This window comes from Echinops telfairi, unplaced genomic scaffold (assembly GCF_000313985.2).
Source record: "Echinops telfairi isolate 266 unplaced genomic scaffold, ASM31398v2 ScPeMD7_18;HRSCAF=68, whole genome shotgun sequence".
Lineage (NCBI taxonomy): Eukaryota > Metazoa > Chordata > Mammalia > Afrosoricida > Tenrecidae > Echinops > Echinops telfairi.
Genome location: NW_022103915.1, coordinates 28375260 through 28398697, shown reverse-complemented (window position 1 = coordinate 28398697; position 23438 = coordinate 28375260). Strand labels below are relative to the sequence as shown.

Genomic DNA, 23438 nt, shown 5'->3' with positions numbered 1-23438 from the left:
ATGGAAGAAAAGAGGGAGGAGGATGCAATGTATGTGCTTTTCTAAGGCAGCTAGTAAAATTCCTAAGGGAGCAGAAATGCCCAAATCGACTGTCTTGGTGTATTTAAAACTGATGGTCAGGGTGAATCACGTCAGGGCTTGGGGCGGGACCTGCAGTCTGGAAGCTGGGACAGGCACACAAACCCTCCCCCACGGTGGGGAGGTGCCCTTCTGCCTTCTGAAGGAGGCCAGAGATGGGTCTTTGCTGTCCTCAGATTCCTCTCCATCCGGATTCCACCCCTCTCTCGAATTCACCGCAGGATGGAGTTTTTGTTTTGTTTTAAACTGGATCTGGTCAAGAAAAACCAGGGAGTGCAATCTCCCCATAAACTATGCCCCACCCACCCACCCAAGGGAAGGTGCAAAATCCATTTGATCCTAGATATAGATATATCTACCTCAGATCAACCCCCCCGCCCCCGCCCCCTTTATATGCTTTACAACTCTGCAGACATCAGGTTAGCAAAAGGTAATAAATAGTCCTTGCGCAGCGGGGTCTGGACCAGTGAAAACAGTTTACTGAAATTAATGAGCCTCGCTTAAACCCAAACCTCCACTTTGGAATTAATGCCAGACATAGTTTTCCTGAACGCTATCCAACCGCCTAAGCGGCAGACAATTTTCGTTCTATTTGTGCTGGAAAATAAAGCCTGGGCCCTTGATCTCACTGTGGATTTTTTTTTTTTTTAACATCACAGTGAGAGCTGCGCCAGTTTCCACTTTCTGCCTGTCCAAGCCCTCTGCACGGGGCTGTGTGAAGGTCACGAGTTATCTGGTCAACTTTCCCTTGAACATCATCTCTCAACTCCCACCCTGCCCCCGAGCTTTCACCAGGGCACCCCAGGGAGTCAAGGAAAGTTCCAGAACCGGGTTCAACGTCATAACAACCTCCTTCTCCCTCCAGCTCTTGGAAAGGCTTGGTCGGAATCAAGGCTGCCTGCCTAGCATTCATTTCCCACTCTGACTCCAGAAGCTCCAAATCACCCACCCAGAATCCCCCCCCAGCCCCCCACCCCCGTCTGCTCCAGTCCCCCCAGGATTTGGACTGTCCGTGGTTCTGAAGGGGCTTTTATTTTTCTTAATGTGCTTTTAAGGATGAAGCACGCACGCACACACACACACACACACACACACACGCGCGCGCGCGCGCACGCATTCACACTCATACGCAGTGGTTATGGCGGGGATACCCGCACCCCAGCCTGGGCTGTCAGGGGCCCAGCAAACCCGCCTCCCCCCTCGGATTATTCATAACCGCCCCATCGTGGGCAGCCGTCTTTCTGGTTCTCATTGTACAGTCTGCCCTGGTGACACAGGACATGTGGAAAATTTTGAGAGCACTGCGGTGAATGGTGTGGAGGGGGAGCGTGAGCAGGGGGAGCGGAGGGAGGGGAGCGAGTTACTTTTTAGCTTCCGCTAAGGACTTGGCAGCTCGCCAGGCCCGGAGGATTCTGGGAAGCACAAGCCTCCCCAGTATAAACTGCCAGCTTTAAGCAGCCCTGACAGTTCGGCTCCTTCCAAACTTGGCAGCCGTTCAAAGTGCTCTTTCATTTGAAATGCTGGAAGCCTTCCATGTGCAATGCAGATTTGCTGTGCCTGCGCGCAGAAGGAACTGATAAATGCCGTTGTCGTTGCCATGGGGACAGGAGGCTATCAGAATGGTCTTGTGATCCGCAAGCCTCAGCGCGGCAGGCTCTCGCTCCCCGCCTCCCCCCGCCCCGCCTTCTAGTCAGTGAGATGGTGAAATAAATGTTCTGGAAAAAGGTTAACCCTCCCCGCTCTGGTTCCAGAGCTGAGAGGAGGCAGCCCCGGGGAAGGCAGGTGAATTTCTTCTGGCTTCTCCTTGGTCTAAGAGACCGTGGGTCCCTGTCCTTGAGTGGGGGGCCATTGCCTCCTAGACCCCAGCCCGGCATGGGGTTGGGGGGAGACATTCACAAAGCTGTGTTTTTCACCGAGCTTAGCAGCAGGCCCAAGTGTAAGGCATTGAGTCATCAAACCTCGGATGTAAACACGTACACCCCCACCCACACCCCATTCTGCCCCGTTTGTGTGTGTTTTACCTTTTTAATAAAATGCCCCCTGGCAACTTGGAAAGGCGAGGGTGCCAGATGTTTTAGCTAGCCATCTCCAACTTGTAGCACCCATTTTAAGTCGTGGGCAGCCCGGCCTCCCTCTCCCCACCCTGAAACGCAGGGACTTGGGGTGCTTTCTGGAGGCAGCTTAGTGCAACACCCTGGGTGTGAGCGTGCACGTGAGACTTCTGTGGGAACAATGACAGTGTATGTTCCCGTCAGACACCGCGGCGTTCCAAAGTGAAACAGGTCTGTCATTTAATGCAATGATTTCAGGTGGCTGGGTGTGAGGGTGTCTGGACCGCAAGGCGCCCGGTTTTGCTCACGAGCGAGCACACACACGCATGTGCACACACACCACAGCTATTTAAAAACACAGTCTGGTTCAATGTACAGCAACAGAACAGCACGTTCCAATCGGGTATATTTTCAGGTCTCTGGGTGGCCGGGTTAATGGGGGAAATGGAATACTCCACTCCAGCCAAAGGCTTTGGGAATCAGAGAGGCTCAGTGATTTATTTGCACTGAGGCTAAGGAAGGTGAGCAGTATTCGCTTTCAACCCAACTTGCTATTTCCTGAAGGCTCCCTGGACTTGAAAACGCCTTGAACATCCCAGGAAAGGAACGTGTGTTTTGGTTTTTTTTTCTCTTTACCATGGCTTTCCATATTTTCTGCTAAATATATTCAGGCGCCCTGTTTATCTAGGGCTCTGCTCACAGACCTTTGTGTGTACTCTCCACGCCTTGAGGCGGTTCCCTTGAAAACAATGGTGCATGGATCCTATTACAGAGACCTTTCTGAGGAGGCCGAACATGAGGGCAGTGGGGATTTCTGTGTGGGTCTGTTTGTGTGCTGAAGAGTCCAGGTGCGGAAACCAGCAGAGGCTCCTTTGACAAAGTGGGGAGCCGTGGGTAAGCATTTAGCTGCTAACGAACAGGTCAGTGGTTTGAAGCCAGCACACAGATGGCAGCGTTGGGAGACCTGTGGGACAGTTCTACTCTGCCCTAAAGGGGTGCAATGGAATAGACTTGGTGACAACTGGGCTTTAAAAGAAAGACAAACCGGGCCCTGCAGCTCTCTCACGAACCCTGAAATATCCCAGAACGTGGAGTCCAAGGGAGGGGTTCTTTCATAATGGTGCGGCCCATGTGGAGGCAGGGACAGGAAATGCTTCACTGCGATTTCTTGGACGTCCCTGGCTGGATGTCTGCTTGAGATCATCACAGCCATTGTGGCCAGGGCCACACCCTCTCCTTCTCTCTAGAGTTGCCTGATCCTGAAGTTGCCCCTTTCTACATCAATCCATGAATCCGTCCAAACCGTCTGCCTCACCTTGCCAGCACCCAGCTGAGAGGGCTAGGGTTAAAATGCAATTTTTTTTTAAAGGGGCAGTTGGCCTTGGAGACATTTCAGGGTGGGTTCAGGCTGGGGATTGAACAGGGGTTGGCGGAAACCTCCCTCCTGCCCAAGGCCCCTTCCCCTCACCTTCCTGAGACAAACCGGGAAACTGTTAAGCTTTGGACAGCCCGAAGCCTGTTTCACGGTGGCGAGGCCTCTCTCAGGTTGACTGACATGTCCCCCACCTGAGCATCAGGGATGTTTCCTGCCTCTCTGTGTATGAATTCTTGGTGTGGGTTTCTGGTGGAAGAACAAAGCTGATTGGGTGGGGGGGTGGGGGGCAGTGGAGGAGCGGGGCTCACCAGAGCCCAGAGATAAGGCGCAGGGTCCTGAGTTACAGCCTGAGATAGCTCAACTGCATTGTTTGGGCTTTTTCATCCTGCTGAGAGCAGCCAACTCCTGCAGCTGCCCAGGCCCAAGTTCTCATCTCAGATAGTCCCCTCCCTCTCTCCTCATATCCTCAGACCTGTCTGCTGATTTGTCAGCTTCTAGAATTCCACACACACCCTCCCCACAGCCCTCCTCTCCCAAATGAGGGTGGGAAGATCTGCCGAAGCCAGCTGTGGCCCCCAAGTGCCCTCTGAGATGGAGGCCTGCCCTGGCATTCCAAACAGGCTTGACATTCTCTGTTTTCTGCATGGTGGCAGTGCAGAGAGGAAAGCCAAACAGGGGAGGTGGGTGGGGAGGGCGAGTTGTGGTGTGGCCCCTTTCTACCAAGACCTGAAGAGCCAGCTTCCCAGAAAGCCAGGGATTAGGAAGGTCTGTCCCAGGCTGGTTTAGGAGTGGCAGGGGAACAACTCTCTCTTGTTTTGTTGTCGAGCATGTGACCAGAATGCTGCCAGCTAATTTTAACCCCACCAGAGGGCTCCTGGACCAACAAACACACACACACACACACACACACACACACACACACACACACACACCCCAGAGCTAGCTTGCATCTGGAGAGAGAAATGCTGTGGGCGGGATAAAAGCTTTTTCAGCCTAAGCTCCTTCCTGTTTCGGTTTCCAAACTTGCATTATCGGTAACCTGAAAAATGATGAGTTTCACCAAATTCCTGGATGTTGCACAAGCGGACAATGAGTCTATTTCGGGTGCAGTGTGTCGGCGCAAGCAGGCGCGGGAAGCTAAAGCTTTCAGGTGTTGGGGTTTCCTGGTACTTTCCTCCTGGGGTCTCTAAACCACAGGGGTACGGACTGGGGAGGGGCGCTCTCCATGGCAACCACATGGTTGCCCTCAGAAAACCCCTGCTCTGGGGACCTCAAGGTCATGTCCATGAAGACAATGCTCTGTGTTAAGGGGGGGGGGCTTAAAAGCTTGCAAGTGCCCATCAAAGATACAACTATTGATCTCTTCCCTTCCAGAGTGAAGGAAACCACGGGTCCAAAGGGCTCCTGCACCACCTGAACCAAAGCTGCCTACTCTGAGACCCGGAGAACGAGATGGTGTCCTGATTCTCACTCCGACCACTCGGATCAGGATCACGATAGAAGAAGGTGCTGGACAGAGGGGGAGACAGATGTAGACCGTCATTCAAAAATCATCAAGACCCCAGTCAGGGATCACAGGCCTGTACAGGGAGCGATGACATGTGTGCACCTCCAGATGAATCAACCAAATGAAACCTGGAAACAAGGCTTCCAGAAGAGCTCATGGTAAGTGGGAGCCCAGGGAGGAAGTGGGAAAGATGCCATCACATGGAAGGGGTTGCAGCCAATCTCAGTCAATAAAAGGCGACTACATTGTAGAACGGGAAACGAATGCGCTCCGTACACTTTCACCCAGAATGGTCCACAAACAAGACAAACCTGCCGGAGAAGTAGCAAGGCTAGTGAGGAGGGAGTGGAGGTAGCAGGGGTGCTGGTCCTGAAGGTGTTAAGAGGTGGGTGGGAAGGGATGTTTAAAGTGGGACAGCAGGACAGAAAGAAGGAGGGAGACGGAAGCTGTCTCCAGAGCTTGGTGGGCCCCTCTGGCAGAGCTTAGCACCTCTCCCAATGTTCCGTTTCTGCTTTTAGCACCAGGAATCAGCGGGAGGCCCCATGGAGTTCTTCATCCTGGTTAAGCACTGGACAAGGGCTGCTGTCTCTGAGTCACAGTGCATACCCGTGGGGGTTGATTGGTGCGTTCTAAGAGTCAGAGGTTGCTGCACGGAGAACGAATGGGTTTGGGGTAGATCGTGTCTAGCTGGGCAGCTGCTACCAGTCATTCTAGAACAAGGTAGGGACATGGGCCGTCATTAACCTGAGGGTCCCCCACGGAGTCCCAGGAGACATCTGGTGGTCCAAGAGGTGGAGGGGAAAGACCTACTTCATGCTGCAGCATCCCTTGCGAGCAGGATGAGCTGGGTGGCAGTTGTTCAGACCGCTGCTGAGGGCTTCAGCTGCCTCGAAGGCCATTTGCTCAGCCCTGCCCGGTCTGGCCACCTCTGTATTTAAAAGATCCTTTTTGGGCTCTGAGATTCCCCCTCTCTGTGTTGTCTTTGGACCTTCCAACAGACTGCCACCCACCCCACCTTCGGTACAGTCTGTCCACGGGAGTCAAGAATCAATGGGTAGATGCTTTAGAGGAAGGCTCTCTTTTCTCTGCTGGCCGACCCCCCCCCACCCAAGGCTGGGTGGAGCATGGGGCTGGTGTTGAGCTTTGATCAACGCGGTAAATGCCCTGGAGTCAATGGGAAGTGTTCAACTCTGCACAAAGATGTTTGAATGTCACTGCTTGCGTTTCCCATTGAGGAGAGTGGGGCTAAGCCGGGCAGCATTTTTTCTCGGCAGAATCCACTAGAAAACAACAACAACAAATATTTCCTGTAAGCGAATAGCTGGCTCTTCTGCGCCCTAGAACTGGGAAGGAACCCCAAGTCAAGAATGCATTCCCTGCGTGTCTTCATATCTGCAGATCCTAGCCAATACTCAGGTGTCCCCTCCTGGGGACACACAGATTCCTGCTGGACCTTGTAGGGCCTAGGGAGCTTCCGAAAGGTTTCCTAATCGCTCCACAGCTGGAATGCAGCTGCTGCAGGAGCGAGGTAAACACAGCTCCTGATAGGTCAGCGGGGCGGCCGTTGGGAGGCCAAGGAGCCTTGGAAGATTGGGAAAGGCCTGCTCGTGAGCTCAGGCCAAGGGAGCGGGGCCACTGGTGTGAAAACTTTCCAGATGTGGGAAGGAAGAGGAGGCTTTTGCCCTCCGGGTAGATTCCAAACGCTGGCTTTGGGCAGGCCAGCTTTGAAATTACCTTTCGAGAGAACAGCACAAATGTCAGAACCAACCTGGAAAGGGCTTTTCCCTGCAGCCCAAGTGTCTGTCCCCTGGAACATCCATCCACGGGGCCTTTGCCCAAGAGTCTCTCCCTCCCCTTCCTCTGTCTTTAAAAAAGTATTTTATTTTATTATTGTTATCTTTGGTTCGGGGAAACTTTTGGAAGCTTTCCCAGGCTGAAGCTATAGAATGTTTCCAGGAAAGGGCATAAGGAGTGTCTGTGTTTTGAATTTTTCGGGAGAGAGGGCTGACCATGTTTTCCAGCGAGACTGAGCCAGGGGCAGCCAGGTCTTGTGCAAGCGTCCAGCCCAGCCAGGCCCCAGGGCAGATGGTGCCAGAAAGATCTCAGTGCATCCAGAAAGCGACCACAAACAGAGGTGGGGGTTATCCTCCAGCCTTTCCGTGTCACAGCTGCCTGGGAGATGTGGTAGATCCATCCGGATGAAGCACGCCTGTCTCCTGGAGCTCTGCCCGAGGATGGACGGTGGGGGGCTGCGGGGAGTGGGAGGAGAGAGGGGCGGCTCAGAGACAAACGCCATTCTCCAGTCAGCAACACCAGTCATATCTTCCGGGGAGGACCTCTCCCAGTCCTGGATGGATGGAGGGGAGTCAAGATTCACCGGGCAGGCAGGGGCCACACCCAGGCGTGGACCGAGATGCACAACACCCGTCCTTGCCGGTGCCTGGGCCCAGAACCACGTTCAAAGCTGCAGGAGTGAGTGTCTCAGAAACATGTGCACACAAAGCAGCGGAGCCATTGGGGCGGGGCCCTTGGGAAGCCCAGGGCAGATGGACCCTCTTGGCCACACCCCTGCAGGGCATCTCTGAAAAGCAAATGTAGCCGGTGTTTCCTGGAAACTCCGTGGTCAGGCTGGCAAGGGAGGCAGAAAGCAGTCTCTAGGGAGGCCGCCTCGAGGGAGCCCAGCTGCTGCCCACACGCTGCTCCAAGAGAGGACCACCCCCCCTTGTTCCTGGGTCAGTCCCTTGTGGCTCTGAGGACTGAGATCTCGGGGAAAGAGGGCCCTGTGGGACTGGACAGGAGGGGACACAGCCTGTGTGTCCCATGAGCTTGAAGACCACATCCCAGGAAGACAGTCACAATTCCTGCAGGAAAATCATTTCCCTTTCCCCGCCCCCAGGGATATACTGACCCCAGGAAGCATCTCCAGTTTGGGAAGATGGCCAAGAGCCCAGACAGTAGATTGGGTGCAGGAGCAACGACAAGCCCTGGGCACCCCTCACGTGTCCGGCCCTGTGCTGAGCGGTTACATGCATTCTCTCTTCTAATCCTCACCAAGCCAGGCGGGCAGGGCTGGTCTCTCCATCTCGGCGGAGGAAACGGGAGTCTGAGGGTTAAGTAACCTGCCCCGGGTCCCCCTCGAGCATGGACTGGGCAGAGTTTGAACTCAGGATCGCCTGCCTCCAGAGGAACATGAAAATTACAGAACAGCATCCTTCATATCATGTGCAAGTGAAGTTTGATTGAAAAGAATTTTTTAAATGGTTGCAGCAGTACACCCCCCCAGGAACGGCCAGAAACTCAAGCCAGCTTTGGAAGAGGACACGGAACCAGGGATATCAAGGCTGACGACAGATGGATCTTGGCTGAAAGCAGAGAATACCAGAAAGATGTTTACCTGGGCTTGGCTGACGAGGAAAAGGAATTCGGCTGTGTGGCTCAGGACAAATCGTGGCTGACGTTGCAGAGATTAGAAATCCCGGAACGGTTCTTTGTGCTCGTGAAGAACCTTTCCAGAGACCACGAGAGAGTGGTCTCAACAGACCACAGGATGCGGCCTAGTTTAAAATCAGGAGAGGTGTGCGTCCGAGTTGTATCCTCTCACCATCCTTATTCCATCTGTGTGCTGAGCAGTGATCCGAGACGCTGGACAACTTGAAGAACAGCGTCAAGACTGGAGGAAGACTCACTAACAACGTGTGAAAGTCAGATGGCACGGCCTTGCTACTGACCGTGAAGGATGCCACAGCACTTCCTGACGATGACCGAAGACTCCAAGCCTTGGGCTTACACGTCAACATAAAGAGCAGACATCCTTACGACCAGACCAGTGAGCAATGTCATGGCCACCTCGGAGGAGATAGTGAAGCTGTCAAGGATTTCACGTGACTTGGACCCACAACCAATGTCCGTGGGAGCAGGAGTCAAGAAGCCCAGGACATTCCGCACGGGGCGAATGCTACGGAAGACTGCTGTAACGTGTTGGAAATGCAAAGATGTCACTTTGCTGACGAAAGGGGCCCGAGGTGTGGTATTTCCAGCCCCCTCATATAGCAGGGGAAAGCTGGTGGAGGACTCAAGGGGGGCTCAGAAGAACGGGCGTATCCGAATGACAGGACTGACAAAGACGGTCGACTAACCTCAGACTGCCAGAGAAAGACCAGGTCGCTCTGGGGAGAGGTGCAGCCAGCATTCTCCTCAGAAGCAAGGACGGCAAGATTCTGTCTCCTGGGCTCTGGACAGTGTTACTAGAAGAGAGCGAGTGGTCCCTGGAGACCATCCTGCTTGGTAACCTAGAGGGTCAGTGAAAAAGAGGACCACCTTTGATGAGATGGATTGACACCGTGGCTGCAACGCCGGGTTCAAGCACTAATTGTGAGGTTGGTCCAGGACCTGGCAACTTTCCCTGGCTCATACCTAGGATGGCTATGCATCGGAACCAACAGCAGACAACCACCTCCTCCCCCACTTGACGGAAAGGAATCCGGATCAGTCTAAAGGGATCCGTATCCTAATTCCCTTGCCAGCAATTTGTTCTGGGATGGGTCTGTCCATGAGATGTAGAGGGGAGTCTCTTAGGGGAGGGGGTGGTTCTAGGCAATGGTCCTTGCCCTTAAGACACGAGAGAGATGGTTGCCCTCCTGTAGCTGAGTGTTGTGTCCGATGTGATGGCGAGGGCTATCTTGCTCCGGTGAAGCGAGCTTCTTTGAGAACAAGGCCAATGTGCCAATGATGATAGAGTGGAGAGATGGAAGGAACCCGAGTTCTCCTGGCACAGGTGTGCAAATCAGTGGCCCTGTCCTAGAGCCAGCCGGCCGGTGGTGCCCTAATTCCTGAGACCATCCTCAGTCCTGTCATTGTTCGACCAAGAATCTTTGGCTCTACAGAGTAGAGCCAAGGTGGTTGTCCTGGCGGCCCAAAGCATCCCAACAGGTCAATGTCGCAGGGTTGCCTCGCTGACGAAATAGAAGTACCCACAGCACGGTGTTTGCCATATGTCGTAGGTTCTTAGCCACAACTGAAGACGCTCCTCCGGAAAGGCTCTAAGGTGGATGCCCGAGGGGCTGGCGGTGACGAGTGGCCCGACAGTGACACCCATGGCAGATGGTAAGGGGTTATGAAGCTTAGCGCGGTGGTTCAGAGGTGGGTGGCCGCTGGAATGGCCACGGAGACGACGATGGCCGTGAAATGTAAGCATGATGCTCGGTGAAGGGAGACAGCGGTCAGTGTGGGACATGAAACACGTTCAGAAGCCTCCCACGGATGCTCCTGGAGAAGAGTGACAGGAGTTCTCTTGGACTCCACGGGTGCCTTCTCTTGCCCTGGTCACAGTGCAGCGCCGCCCGGAACAGGCTCTTCTAATGGTGGGTGGCCCCACTTGAACCATCGGGGTGGTCCCTGATGCCCTGGGGCATGGAAGCCCTGCTACAGGATGAAGGCTAGAGTGTAATTTGTAGCTGTTGAAGGAGCCAAGGGTTGGAAGCAGAACTGACAGACCCGCTGGACAATAAACGGGGCCAGCGGTAGACTGACGCACGGAGGCCCCGCAGCTCCCTCAACCGCCCACAGCAGCCCCGCAGAATTCTGCAGCTGGGGAAGGCCTGCCTTTGGGGGCCCTGGGGCTGGGCGGTTGGCCTGCCTTTTGGCTGGCTGACCGGGCCACAGAGGCCTGCTTCATGCCAGCCCCACAGCCCTTCCGAAGCTTATGCCAGGAGAGCGTAGCCACTCCACTGTCTGCCAGACTCATGTCCGCCCAGCCGCGTGGGCGGTCCCTGGCAGCAGGGGCCTGGGCAGGGTTTGTGCAAGGACACGGTGGCACCATCGGCAGGGCTGTGGGAGAGGCAAGCCAGGAGGGATCCTGGAAGAGGCGGGGAACAGATGTCACGCACGGGGACAGCCTGGGCCCCATTTCCAAGGCAGCCTCCCCTTGGAAGACTGGGGCGGGGGTGGGGCTCTGCTTGCCTACTTCCTGTCCATCTCTCCCTCGGAGTCCTGGGTGTATAGTAGGTTATGGGTTCGTTTGGCTGCTAACCACAAGGTCAGGAGTTCAAAACCACCAGCTGCTCTGAGGGAGAAAGGTAAAGCATCTTGGTAACCCACAGCGGCGGGTCTGCCCTGCCCTGTGGGGTTGCCGCGTGTCAGGATCAACTCCACGGTGGTGAGTTAGGTTTTCCTGGGGAGTGTCTCCCTGCCCAGCTTGGTCTAACATGCCCTGCTGCCCAGCACTGACAATTCAGCTCCTCAAACATTTGTTGACATCCCTCCACGTGAGACGCCTCCCCGTGAGATGCTGGCTCATGAGCCATGAGGACCCTGGGTGGCCCACGTGCTTGATTTCCAGCAAGTCTGCCCACAGCACCTTGGAAGGAAGGCCTGGCAACCTCCTTCCCAAACACCAGCCCTGGAAAACCTGGGGACGCACAGCTCCGCTCTGACCCACACGGGGTCACCAGGAGTCAGAATTCATTCAAGAGCAACGCAACTGGCTTTGGCTCTTGGGAGAAAGAGCCCCGGACAGCACCAAGATGAGTGGAGACCAGCTTTCAATGTGACCTTCAGCTGCCAGGCCTTTCTTTCCCTCCACAAAAGCCAAATCTTCAGAAAGCAAAATGGGGGTTGTGGGGGGCGGTGGTGGCACAGGGGGCATGTCACATCCCACTCCACGGACAGAGGCCAAGAAGCCTGGACCTCGACCAGAGGGGAAACAGGCCCAGAGAAGTCAAGTGACCTGTTAGAGTTAGGGCTAGAGCCAGGTTCAAATTCGCCTGTGCCTGCCTGGGACTTGTTTCAGAGCTTTGACCTATCGTCTGGGGCCAGCGGACACATTCAGTGGAATAGAAGGCAAGGCCCCGCGAGGCGTGATCAGGGGAACACACGGTTTCAGAGGAGAAGGCTTCCCAGAAGCCAGTGCAGGACTGGGCCTTGAGTGGGAGGATGGGCTTCAATGAGGGACTTGGCAGGGGATGGGGGCGGGGGCGGGGGCGGGTGGGTGAAGAATAGTAGCTATGCAAATCTCCAGAGAACATAAGTAGTCCCCCACTTATAATGAGGTTTTATCCCAAGGACTCCTTCATAAATGGGTTCTGACCTAAGTTGAATATATTTCCTTCTTTTTTTTTTAGTTTTCATTTTTGTACCTTTATCGGCTGGCTCATAAAGCCAGGATCAGGACCTCTGCAAGAGAACATCCGAGGGTGACCACAGCCCACTGCCACCGAGCCAATTCAGACTTACAGGGACCCTCTGGGACAGGGAACGGTCCCCAGACTGTAAATCTCGATGGGAACAGACAGCCTCATTTTCCTCCCAAGACGAGGCTGGTGGTTTTGAACCACTGATCTTGCGGTGAGCAGCCCAGGGAATAATTCAGTACACCACCAGGATGTGACCCGCTGCAGCAGTCCGCTTAAGTACATATGACGAATGCCCAGAGGTGCAAACAGAAAGACAGCAAAGGCCGGCAGTCGTAAGCACAGTTCATCAGACCTCGGCTAGGAGGTGGCCAGTGAGGTCTGTCGCGAGCAGAACACACCTGACTTGTCGCAGGGGCTGACGCCTGCTGGGGACTGGACCAGGAAGCTGGGCTTCAGCCCCGGCCCCGTCCCTGCAAGCTGGGCGACCTTGGGCTGTGCTCTCCCCTCTCTGGGCCTGTTTCCTTGTCTGTAAAATGGCATGGGGCGAGGGTGAGGGCTACATAGACATGCTGGGAAGAGCTCTGGAACCTTCTCTGCCTCCCCTGGGACTGTACCTTGCCTCTTCCCCCAACCAACCAAGGTCACCACCCAGGACACTCCCCGGTGTGTGCCAGGTCGCTGGAATGGACACCAGCAGGAGTGTTCCTGGATGCCCCCAAAGAGCAGCTGGGTGCTGGCAGCCCTGCTCAAGGTGCCCGGCCAGAGCTTTGGGGAAGAGCGACAGTCCACTTGGAGGCTGGAACTGGGCCAGACCTGGGCAGGACCATTCCTCTTCCAAGAAGCCGTCAATCCCACTTGAGCCAGGCTGGGCCCCTGTCCTTGCCTGCCGTCGGGAACAGAAAGGGGGGCCTCCAGGGCAGGTGACAAAGCAGTTGGTGCCAAGCCTGCACATTCTTATTATAAACTGGGGCGCCCTCATGTGCCTTGGGTCCTAGCACAGTCCCTGGTGAGTATGGTCCCACGTGTGCCTGCAGGGCTGCCTGCTGGGGAGGCCAGCACAGTCTGATATAGTTCCTGCTGTTAAATGCCAGGGACCTTGGTGCCACAGCCTGATAAGCACTGGACTGCCAGCCTCCAGGTCAGTGGTTCAAACCCACCAGCCGCTCTGAGGGAGAAAGATGAGTCTGTCTGCTCCCATAAGATTTACAGCCTGGGACTAGGGATTGGGTTTAGTGTCCATTTGACATTGAATAGGCTGGTTGAAGGAGGGTCTCCATATGCCTAACACCCTGCTCAGCACAAACAAACCAAACCTAACCGTCAACTTGATTCTGACTCACAGCGACCCTATAGGGCAGAGTAGAACTGCCCCATAGGGTTTCCAAGGCTGTCCTGTTTACGGAAGGAGGTCTAGTGGTGTAGTAGTTACGTGTTGGGCTGCTAATAACCACAAGGTCAGTAGTTTGAAACTACCAGCCTCTCTATGGAAGAAAAACGAGGCTTTTTACTCCCGTAAAGAATTACAGTTTCACAAACTCACAGAGGCAGTTCCACCTTGTCCTGTGGGGTCAGACTCCACTGGATGCCAGTGAGCTTGGAGTCTTGACAAGCGACTGCCACATCTTTCTTCCCTGGCGCAATGCCGCTGGTGGGCTTGAACCAAAGACCTTTAGACAAGCAGCCAAGCACTTAACCACTGCCGCCATCAAGGCTCCTTCGTCGCAAATAGCCACTGCCATCAAGTTGATTCTAACTTGTAATGAACCCCACAGGACGGTCTGGTTTCTGAGACTATTCAGGACAGCAGACAGCCTCCTCTTTCTCCCGCCCAGCAGCTGGTGGGTTTGACCTTACAGAGAAGCATGGCAATCGTGAGAGCCGGAGAGGTGGGAAGGGGGCTGTGGGAGTTTGTGAAAAGTCCGTTGGAAAACAATGTGTTTGTGCCCCCTGCTGGCTGGGAGCAAAGGTGCTGGCTTGGCCAACTCAAGCTCAGGTGGCCTCAGGGGGCCCCGGGTTAGCTGCAGCATCAAGTAGCCGGAGGCTGCATCACAGAGCACCCAAGTGTCAGGCTTTGGTGGGGATGCAGACAGAGTGGCAGGTAGGTGACATTCCTGGAGTCGAACTCATAGAGACCACGACTCTGGGTGAGCCCCCTCATTGGACAGAAATGACTCTGGGTTCCCAATGCGGGACAGAGCACAGGGCTCTTGGACTGATAGCTTGGGAGGGAATGTAGTGGTCTAGTCCACAGTAGCCTCCAGAAAGGAGAGGGTGGAGATCTCAGGGACTCGGTCTTTTGGGGGGCACTAAAAGTCATCTCCAACAGCTTCCCTTTGAACCTGAGCTGCTTGGTTCCTGTGGTGTCTGGTCTCCCCAGCTTCCCTCAGCCACCTGGTGTTACCCCGCAGACCCCCCAGCCTGGCTGCTCTGGGTCATGGTGGAGCCCTAAGCTCTAAGGAGAGGTCATCAGAGTGGACGTGGGAGCATTGGGTAAACAGGAAGAGCTGCCCAAACAGTGACCTGCGCTGCAAGTGGGCCTCCAGGCGAATCCTTGGCCCGCAGGCCTGGGATGAGCTGGACTGACCAGCCTCACGGCATTGCCCGGACAGAGCGGGGGCAGGAATTGTTCCTCTTCCGAGAAATGTTCTTCCCAGTAAGACCCCCTCCCCGCTCTCAGGAACCTCAGGTCTCAGCCAGGTGCCCCTGCCCGTACCTGCAACCTTCCTGGGCTCCTGCTGTCCCCCGGCCACTGGGCAATTCTTGTCTGACTTGACAATCCGATGGACTTGGTGGCAGGGAGCTTGGTTTGTTTGAGTTCAGGCAGTTGGGAGTGCGTTGTCTCCGTGAGTTTTATTAACATCCGCAACCACAGTCATCAAATTTCCAACCCCACCGGCCTTTATCGCTCACGCTAAAGGGCTTGCATGCTCCCTCTCTAACACGCGCGCACGCATGCACAGACGTGAAGACCGGAAACTGGTGGGTGCTGGAGGAACGCTTGAACACCGGTTCCAAAACCCAGACCCCGCTGGTCCAGGTCACTTTTGGAGGCGGCCTGCAGTCTCTTCTCACTCCGCTTGGGTGGGTGTGCGCGTCTGTAGTCATCCACCTGACATTTTCCATGAGCCGGTGCCAGGGATGGAAGCAATGGCCGTGAAAAACCAGGTACAAATCCCTGTCCACGTGGGCGCGTATGCGCACGCGCGGGCGCACATCTGCACAAGAAAGGTTCGGTGTGTGAGGCCAGAAAAGTAAATGGATGGCTATATGCGCTATGGAGAATACCAAAGCCAAGGGGCTCGGGCGCCCTGGGCTGTAGCTGTGTGTGGCCCAGTTGGTTCTAACTCACAGCGCCCCTGCAGGGCAGAGTGGAACTGCTCTGTAGGGTGCATTCCACTTAAGTACATATGACTCTTGCCTGCAGATCAGCTCCTGCGGTTTGATCGGCCCACCTTTCGGTTAGCAGCTGAGCACTTGGCCAGGAGGGCTCCTTCCCTAGGAGAGAGGACAATTTTAAGGAGGGGACTGGGAAGTCTCACTAAGAACGCAGGTGGCGTTAAGTGGGACCTGCAGGAGGGAAGTGAGTGCGTCCTGTCGCCGGTGGAAGAGTGCTGGAGGCAGGGAGAATGGCCGCCCCGAGGCCCTGAGGTGGCCAGTGTCCGGTGGCCAGAGAGTTTGGTTCTGCAAAGAACAACGGGAGGGCTGGCATCGGAGGCTTGAGAGGCAGTGGGAGGGGCGCGCTGTGTCCACCTTGGAGGGCATTGGTGTTCACCAAGTGGGATGGGAGCCATCGCAGGGGCTTCAGCAGATGGGGGACATCATCTGTCTGCTCTGTCACAGGGTCACTCTGGAGAGGGCAAGGATGGGAGCGCAGGGGCCCCCACTGAAAGAGGCATGGAGGTGGAGGGGGCTGGAGGCTGGGATGGCGGTTGGCCTGGTGGGAAGGGCCTACGTGTGGCTGTGCTCTGCAGGCTGGGCTGAGGAGGAGGAGAAATCGTTCCTTTGGCTTTCTGCCGGTGTTTCTCTTCAACGACTAGCTCTTCAGATCTGCAGGGGAGGAGCCATGTTCAGCCATGTATACTCACAGACGCACTTGAACACAACAACCCGTTCCGTGTCCAGTGCCAAGTCCCACCCAACTCCAAAGGGAAAGAGCCTTACACTCCACGGGCAGCGGTGTGCTGTGAGGACCAGACACTTAACAGACTCCTTGGATTCAATGTTATTATTAACCAAATACAGTCCAAGGTCACCTACACTCCCCTTTCAGCCAACAGGGTTCACTTCTGCCCTCTCTCGAAAGTTCAGAAATGAACACCTATCTCGTCAGTAGGTCAAGATAAAGTTCTGTTTAGGGAAAGGTGGTGGGGAGAGGCTCATCGGGGTAGGCTTCCTGGAGGAGGAATTCGGCAGACGTCCTTTCTTTTCAGATGAAGAAGCCAGGGCTCAGACATTAAATACTCACTTGAGATCACAAAGCTAGAAAGTAGCAGAGAAACATTTACATCCATGTCAGTGGGTCTCAGAAGCCTCTGCCCTTTCTAGGGCACTGCACTGCCATGGTGACAGAGGAGCGTGGTGGCTATTCATGCAAGGACCCAGGACAACATGGTCTGAACAGCTGTCCCTCAGTCAGGGCTGAGCGTGGGGCAGTGAACCATGCCCTTGCCTCATTAATAATCACAGACTCTCAGTGTGAATTGAGGGTAAGCAACATGCCAGACCTTGTGCACCGGGTTACCCGCCTCCCCCATTTACTTATTCTTTTTTAAAATTTTTGTTTATTTTAAATGTATTATTGTTTAGGGTTTTATATGCATGATCTCATTTAACCCTTGTTTCACAAATCAGGAAACGGAGGCCTGCCGAGGGTACTGGACATACCTGTGAGTGTCAGAAGCGTCAGACAAGACTACAGGTGTTTCCGTTATCTATTACTGCGTAGCCACCCTTCCCAAGACAGCACTGTTTCTCATGATTCTATGAGTCATAACTGTGGGCAGGGCTCCGCTGGCTGGTTCTTCTGCTCACCTTGGCTGCATTCAATTGATGGCTAGGCTGGAGTGGAGTGACCCAGTGTCTTCTCTCACATACCGGTGCCTCGGTGCTTTTTACACAGCCTCCCCATGAGGCCAGGCATAGTGATTTCAGGGCGGTCAGATGTCTTACATGGCAGCTGGCTTTCAAAAGAATGAAAGCAGAAGTGGCCAGGCTCCTTAAAAGTCTTGCTGTGAATAACGAGGGCAACAAATGTACAGATGTGCTCTACACAATTGATCTATGTATTGTGATGAATTTTATGAGCCCCAATAAATTGATTAGAAAAAAAAAGTCTTGCTGTGGACTTAGGAAGTGTCTCTTTGATCACATTCGGCGAGTCAAGGCAAGTCACAAGGCCAGCACAGATTCAGATGGAGGAGACTTAGGCGTCACTGCTTGTGAGTGGAGCAACATGTACCTGTAAGAAGGAGAAGAGACTTAGCCTGCCATCACTAGAGACTGCCCCCCATGCTTCCTCGTTGTCAGCTGTGTGCTCTTTCTTCCTGCTTAGTCCCAGGAAGCTCTTATGTTCAGGACCTCATTGATGCCTGCTCGCCCCAAGTATAAGGAGCCCTGGTGGTGTCCTGGTTATGTTTGGGGCTGCAGTCCTCATGGTGGGAAGTCCAAAGCCGCCAGCAGCTCTGAGGCAGAGCGCCTGGGCTTTCTACTCCTGTAAATAGGCACAGTCTCAGAAAGGCACAGGGGGGTTGGGGTCACTACGACTCGATGGCAGTGAGGTGGGTTTATTTTTGTTAACTCTGAGTATAAGGCACATGGGTAAGTTTTATCTGACTGGCCTCCTACCTAATGCCTCCTCTGCCAGGTGCCTGGCTCCAGGGTGGTTTCACAGTGTTTGCCTGAGCTGTCTATTTGATGTTTAACCATTTCTGCTGCTTTCCCAGGCTCCCTTGCTGACGTCAACTCAAGCATGTCCCCTCCCCAGGAACCTGAAAAAACCTAACGCAAGCTCCATGACTTCCAGGCATTTTGCCCCCTGAACCAGGCGAGGGCCATACCTGCCCTCAGGGTCATCTTGATAGACCAAGATCCAGCAGAGGACCCGTCCCAGCTGAGATGGAGAAACAGGATTTCCTGGTGCTGGAGTTCTGCGTTTTTCCCAGGACCTTGAAGGAAAGGTCTGACTTCCAGGGCTTCAGACATGGAGGTCATCTGGGAATATGGTTAGGAATGCAGCCCTCCCACCTCCACCTGTTGAACCAGAATTTGCATCTTCACAAATCCTCAAGCATTGCACCTGTGCTGTAAAGCTTGAGACAATGGAGGCAGGAGGTAGAGGGCAGGGACAGGTTGGGAGGACAGATGTCAGGGCGGCTGAGCTGAAATGAAAAGATCTCACACCTGGCTGACTGCCCTGATCCTCGGTGGTGGTTTAGAAACCAAATCCTGAAGCTCAGCATGCGGCCGGGAGCAACGACGGAGGTCCACATCTCCATGGCTTGACCCCAGACTCCAGAATGTTCTATAAGCATCTCTGGCGATGTTAGCGGGCAGTTGGCCTTGGCTACCCAGTGTGGCTGTCGCAGAACAACAACAAAGGAGCGCCTTGAACGAACACATTTCTCTCCTCAGCACATCTCAGCTCCGGCTCCTCGGCTCGGCTTCCTCACTCGCTTGTTGAGTCATATCTCAAAAGAAACCGACTCAGATACATCCTGCACCAATTCTCCTTCCTTAAACATAAGACAGACCACCCCTTCCCTAATGGATTAAAACTCCAAGCCTACCTACCCGCTCTCTTTGAGGCTGGCTCACAATGACCCTGTGGCTTGGTGGGGTAAGTGGGGAGCCCACAAAGCTCAATCCATATTAGGTGAGGGTTTCTTAAGCTGTGCTCTGAGCGCTATCTGCATTCAAACCACTTGGAGGTGGGGAGGTGTTCTTAAATATGCGGATTCCGGGAAACCTACATCAGGCCTTTGCGTCTGAACTTCCTAGTGTGGGCCCCGGGGAATCCACAGTGTTCGCCATCTCACCTGGTTGCTTTGAACACACACTGATCATTGAGACCATTGGGTTAGCATCCTAGATCGGCGACCATGGCAAGAAGCTTTTTTTAAATGCAATAAATAACAAAACCAGAAACCCTAAGTCCAGGGCTCTCAGGTGGATTCTGACTCAAAGGAGCCCTATAATAGGGCATAGTGGACCTGCCCCCTTCCAAGGCTGTAAACCTTTAGGGTCGAAGTCTATCCCATCTGTGTCCCATGGAAAGGCCGGTCGGTTCAAACTGACTATCTGTTAACAGCTAAAAGCTTAACTTCTGGCCACCAGGGTTCCTTCCCTCACAGGTTCGAATAATGTGTGAACAGGAGAAGACACAGCTATGCCCCAATACAAGACAACAACAAATCACCATCCCCTACCTCCCAGACACTCGGGAGGCCCCATGGGTACCCAGGGAATGTGCCCCCCACATGCAGAGGTCATTTGTGATTTGGGCTCTCTTCTGTTGGCAGGGTGGAGCCTGTCATCTGGCCCGGACAGAATTATTGCCTCAAATTACATGGTTGATTATCAATTACTTGTGTCCGTACTGAGCATGTGTGCGTGTGTGCATAAGTGTCTTTGCAAATCATTAAGGGTCGTAATTCTGGATTATCGTTGATTAACGAGAGGGAGGCCTGGTACCTCCAGCAGCCGGGATGGCAGCCCTGCAATTATGTCCCAGCTGATCAGTAATTGGCGCATCACAAAATGATTTCTCTCCCCGCTGCCTCCTCCCCACCTCTCCTGCCCGCTCCACAATTAGCACCATTGCTCATTCCCTTCAAGCCCAGGCTGAGTTCAGAGGCCTGGTTTCTGGCAAGCAGATGCTGGCGGGGCTGGCTGGGAGGCACCACCACCAAACTGGCCGCTGGATATCAGGAGTGGGGAGGTGGCAGAGGTGCAGGGTGGGAGGAGCAACTGACACGCTGGCTTGTCTACTGCTGCTTCTAGTGGCACTGTGACTCCTCCCAGCAAGGCCAGTAGCTGTTCCCCATCTTCCTGCCTGCATCCCCACCGCGCGGATGGGGAAAGCGAGACCCAGAGAAGGAAAGAGAGAAGTTAGGAGTAAAACTACACCCAGCTCCCAACGCAATCGTTCCAAACAGCGTGGCACCTGAGCCCGAGCCCACAGCCACGGGAAAGCACAGAACAGAACAAGGCCCGCCGGGCTCCGGAGACCGGGAGGGAGCCTTTGGTGGACTCTTCCTGCAGGAGCACCAGAGACCGCAAATACCAATGGCCCTCGGCTCATCACCAGCTCCTGGTGCCAGCCGCTGATTCTTCCAGAAGTAAACTGCCAGACGTTTCTTCTGTGGGGCCTCGAGTGGACGTAAGCCTCCAACCTGTCAGAGAGCAGCTGAGTGCATGAACCCTGTGCCCAGCCCAGAGCTTCCCCGTCAATATGGGCCAAACCAAACTGCTGGCATCTGGCTCCTGGGGACTCTTTGTGGTACAGAGGGCAGGTGTCTGTAAGCTGTTCCTGACAGTCATCTTCACAGAAGATCACCCCTTTTGGCGGTGGCGTAGATGGGAGGGAGGGAGGGAGCCACGAGCCTTTCGTTAGCCGCTCACACTGTAGCCACAAGGCGCCAAGTAGAGGTGGCCAAGGGGGTGAGGGGCTGGAGGCTCACAGGGCACTGAAGAGGTGGGAGATGGAGTTAGTTCACGATGGCAGCATTTCCCACCTGAATGACGATGGTAGCGTCTTCACCACTCCCCACTTTGAGATTGGGTCCCCCGATCCACCCCACAAGGAACCTTGCTGGGCACAGTGGTTAAGTGCCAGGCTACGAACCACAAGGTGGGAGTTGGAAGCCATCAGCCGCTGCCATGAGGGATAAAGATGCAACCGTGAGCTCTACTGCTCTAGAGCCGCAAGGTGAGTGGGAATCGGGTCCACAGCAAACTTGGGTTGGGATTAGCCACCGCCTTGAGGTGCCTGGGTGGCACATCGGTTGCGCGGCTCATCAAAAAGCACGCCGAACAAGGCAACAGACAGACAAGGCAACCCCCAGACCCCCGTGGTGGGGTTCTACCCTGTCACATGGCGCCGCTGTGCGTCAGTATTGCTTCCCCCTGCACCAACAGCAAACACACCATCTAGCCCCTTGGGGTGAGCCCTGGTCGTGTCTTGGTTCCTCGTGGGACTGCTAACCGTAAGGTCAGCAGTTCGAAACCACTATCCGCTCCGAAGGAGCACAACGAGGTGTTCTACTCCTGTGAAGGCTGACACCCGCAAGTGCAGTCACCGCGTGTCAGAACCGATTCCCCGGCAGCGAGTTTGGTTTTTGGGAGGGAATCACGTTGGCCATAGATCTTCATCATGGGCCCGTCTTACTCCTCCAAAGAGCACCTCCCCACCCCCCCATACACCAGACCTCAGTTTCCTTTCCTGCGCCATCCCCACGTCACGAGCCACCAGGATCCCTCCGCGCCCTGGACCACCCCTGCTGAGCCGAGTGGATCCCTCCGCCAGAAGACCCTTCCTCTGCTCTGTCTTCCTTGCACCTGGGCAGCACCCAGTGGGAGGCCACGACCTGAGCCCCTGCGCCTGGGCGCCCCTCCTGAGACGGGCTTTCCCCTCCCTGGGAATCGGGGTACAGAAGCCTCGAGGGGAGGGGTAGTGCCATCTTGAAGGGGGAAGGAGTGCTGAGCCGGAGACCTTCCCGGTGGCTGCGAAGCCACCTGGGCCATTTGTCTTGGAGCCTTGCAGCTGTCTCGGCCATTTTCATTTTTATCTACTTAGGGTGGTCAGCAGGTCACGGCGGCGGGAGACGCAGTGCTAATGACTCCGGCTCCACGTGGCGGCCATTCAGGAAAAAGCTGCAGAGCTCTCTCTGCCACATTAATCAGAGGCGCCCAGCCAGAGCTGCTGCGTGGGGACAGCTTTCCTGCGGGCACCTGCCCTGCATACTGATCAGCACCTCCTCCCGGCGGCGGTGAGTCAGCTCCGCGGCAGGCCAGCACCATCCACGTGGGGGGAGCAGCCGGGCTGTGGTAGGAGACCCTGGCCTTGTCTCCTTGTCAGTCTTAGTTGGCAAGATCCCCTGAAATCTATTTAGCATCCGGCAACACCCCAGCCTCCTCTCACCTGGAGGTGCAGCCGCGGGTGGCGGCTCTGTGCTGCTCCAATCCCCTGGCTGGTGCCATTGGACTCATGGTGACCCCCTGGGACCCAGTAGAATTGCCCCCATCACCAGTCCATCCTCCCGAGGAATCCCTGGGTGTCTTTAAACCTCTAGCCTGCCAGCCAGCAGCCGAGCACTTAACCACTGCGTCACCAGGGCTTATTTTAATAACTGTCCACAGTACTTAGGGGCCCTGGTGATATAGTGGGTAACGCATTGGGCTGCTAACCGAGAGGTCAGCAGTTCAAGACCACCAGCTGCTCCCAGGGAGAAAGAGGAGGCTTTCTATACTGGGAAAGAGGCAGTCTTGGAAACCCCCAGGGGCAGTTCTAGTCTGTCCTGTAGGGTGGCTGAGTCAGCATCGGCTTGACGCCATGCTAGTGAGTTCCAGTAGTGATTTGCAGGTGCCGTGTGAGTCCTGGGGAGCTTGTTTTGTCCCCCTGAGCAGGGGACATCTGGCCCACAGCCCATACACCCATCAATACCAGCTAGCATCACATGCCTCACCACAGAGCAGTTGCAACCATCACTTCAACAAATAAAAGTCACAACCACTGAGTCAATTCTGACCCACAGCGACCCTACAGGACTCGGGGGAACTGCCCCTGTGGGTCTCTGAGATGGTCACTCTTTACAGGAATGGAGAGTCTCACCACCCCCACCCCCCGCCCCCAGGAGTGGCTGGGTGGTTTCGAACTGCTAGCCCAGCTCGTAGCCCACTATCACGGGGGCTGCTCAGCTGTCACATTAGGGGTGAGTTAATTAAGGGGTGGACCAGCATGGCGTGTGAGTGATGCTGTAAGTATCTGAATAGTCCACGGCAGAAGAAAAGGCTGCCCAGCCCGGCCATATAGGAACTCCAGTGGCCCTGCGGGGTAAGTGCTGGACCCGGCGAGCACAGGGGTGGGCCTCCTTCTCTTCAAGGGGGCAAGGCCAGACTTCCCTGGAGGAAGTGAGAACTATTCCAGGCCAGCTGATACCCAAAATCCTCAACGTGTGCTCCCTGGGCTGACAGCATTCCCATCTCCAGGGAACTTGTGAGAAATGCAAATCTCGGGCCCCCAGCCCAGCCCTGCTGAGTCAGGAGCTCTGGGGTGAGCTGAGCACCGTGTCAAACCAGCC

General features: G+C 55.0%; 1 long non-coding RNA gene across 1 annotated transcript in view; it reads left to right on the top strand.

Moving 5' to 3' along the window:
- LOC123521420 overlaps positions 1-19723 on the top strand; it is a 21563-nt gene extending 1840 nt beyond the window's left edge. Inside the window, exons 2-3 of the long non-coding RNA XR_006679863.1 lie at positions 4879-5169; positions 18084-19723. This is a non-coding gene — a long non-coding RNA (uncharacterized LOC123521420). The remainder of the gene's footprint in view (positions 1-4878; positions 5170-18083) is intronic.
- Positions 19724-23438: the final 3715 nt, after the last annotated feature.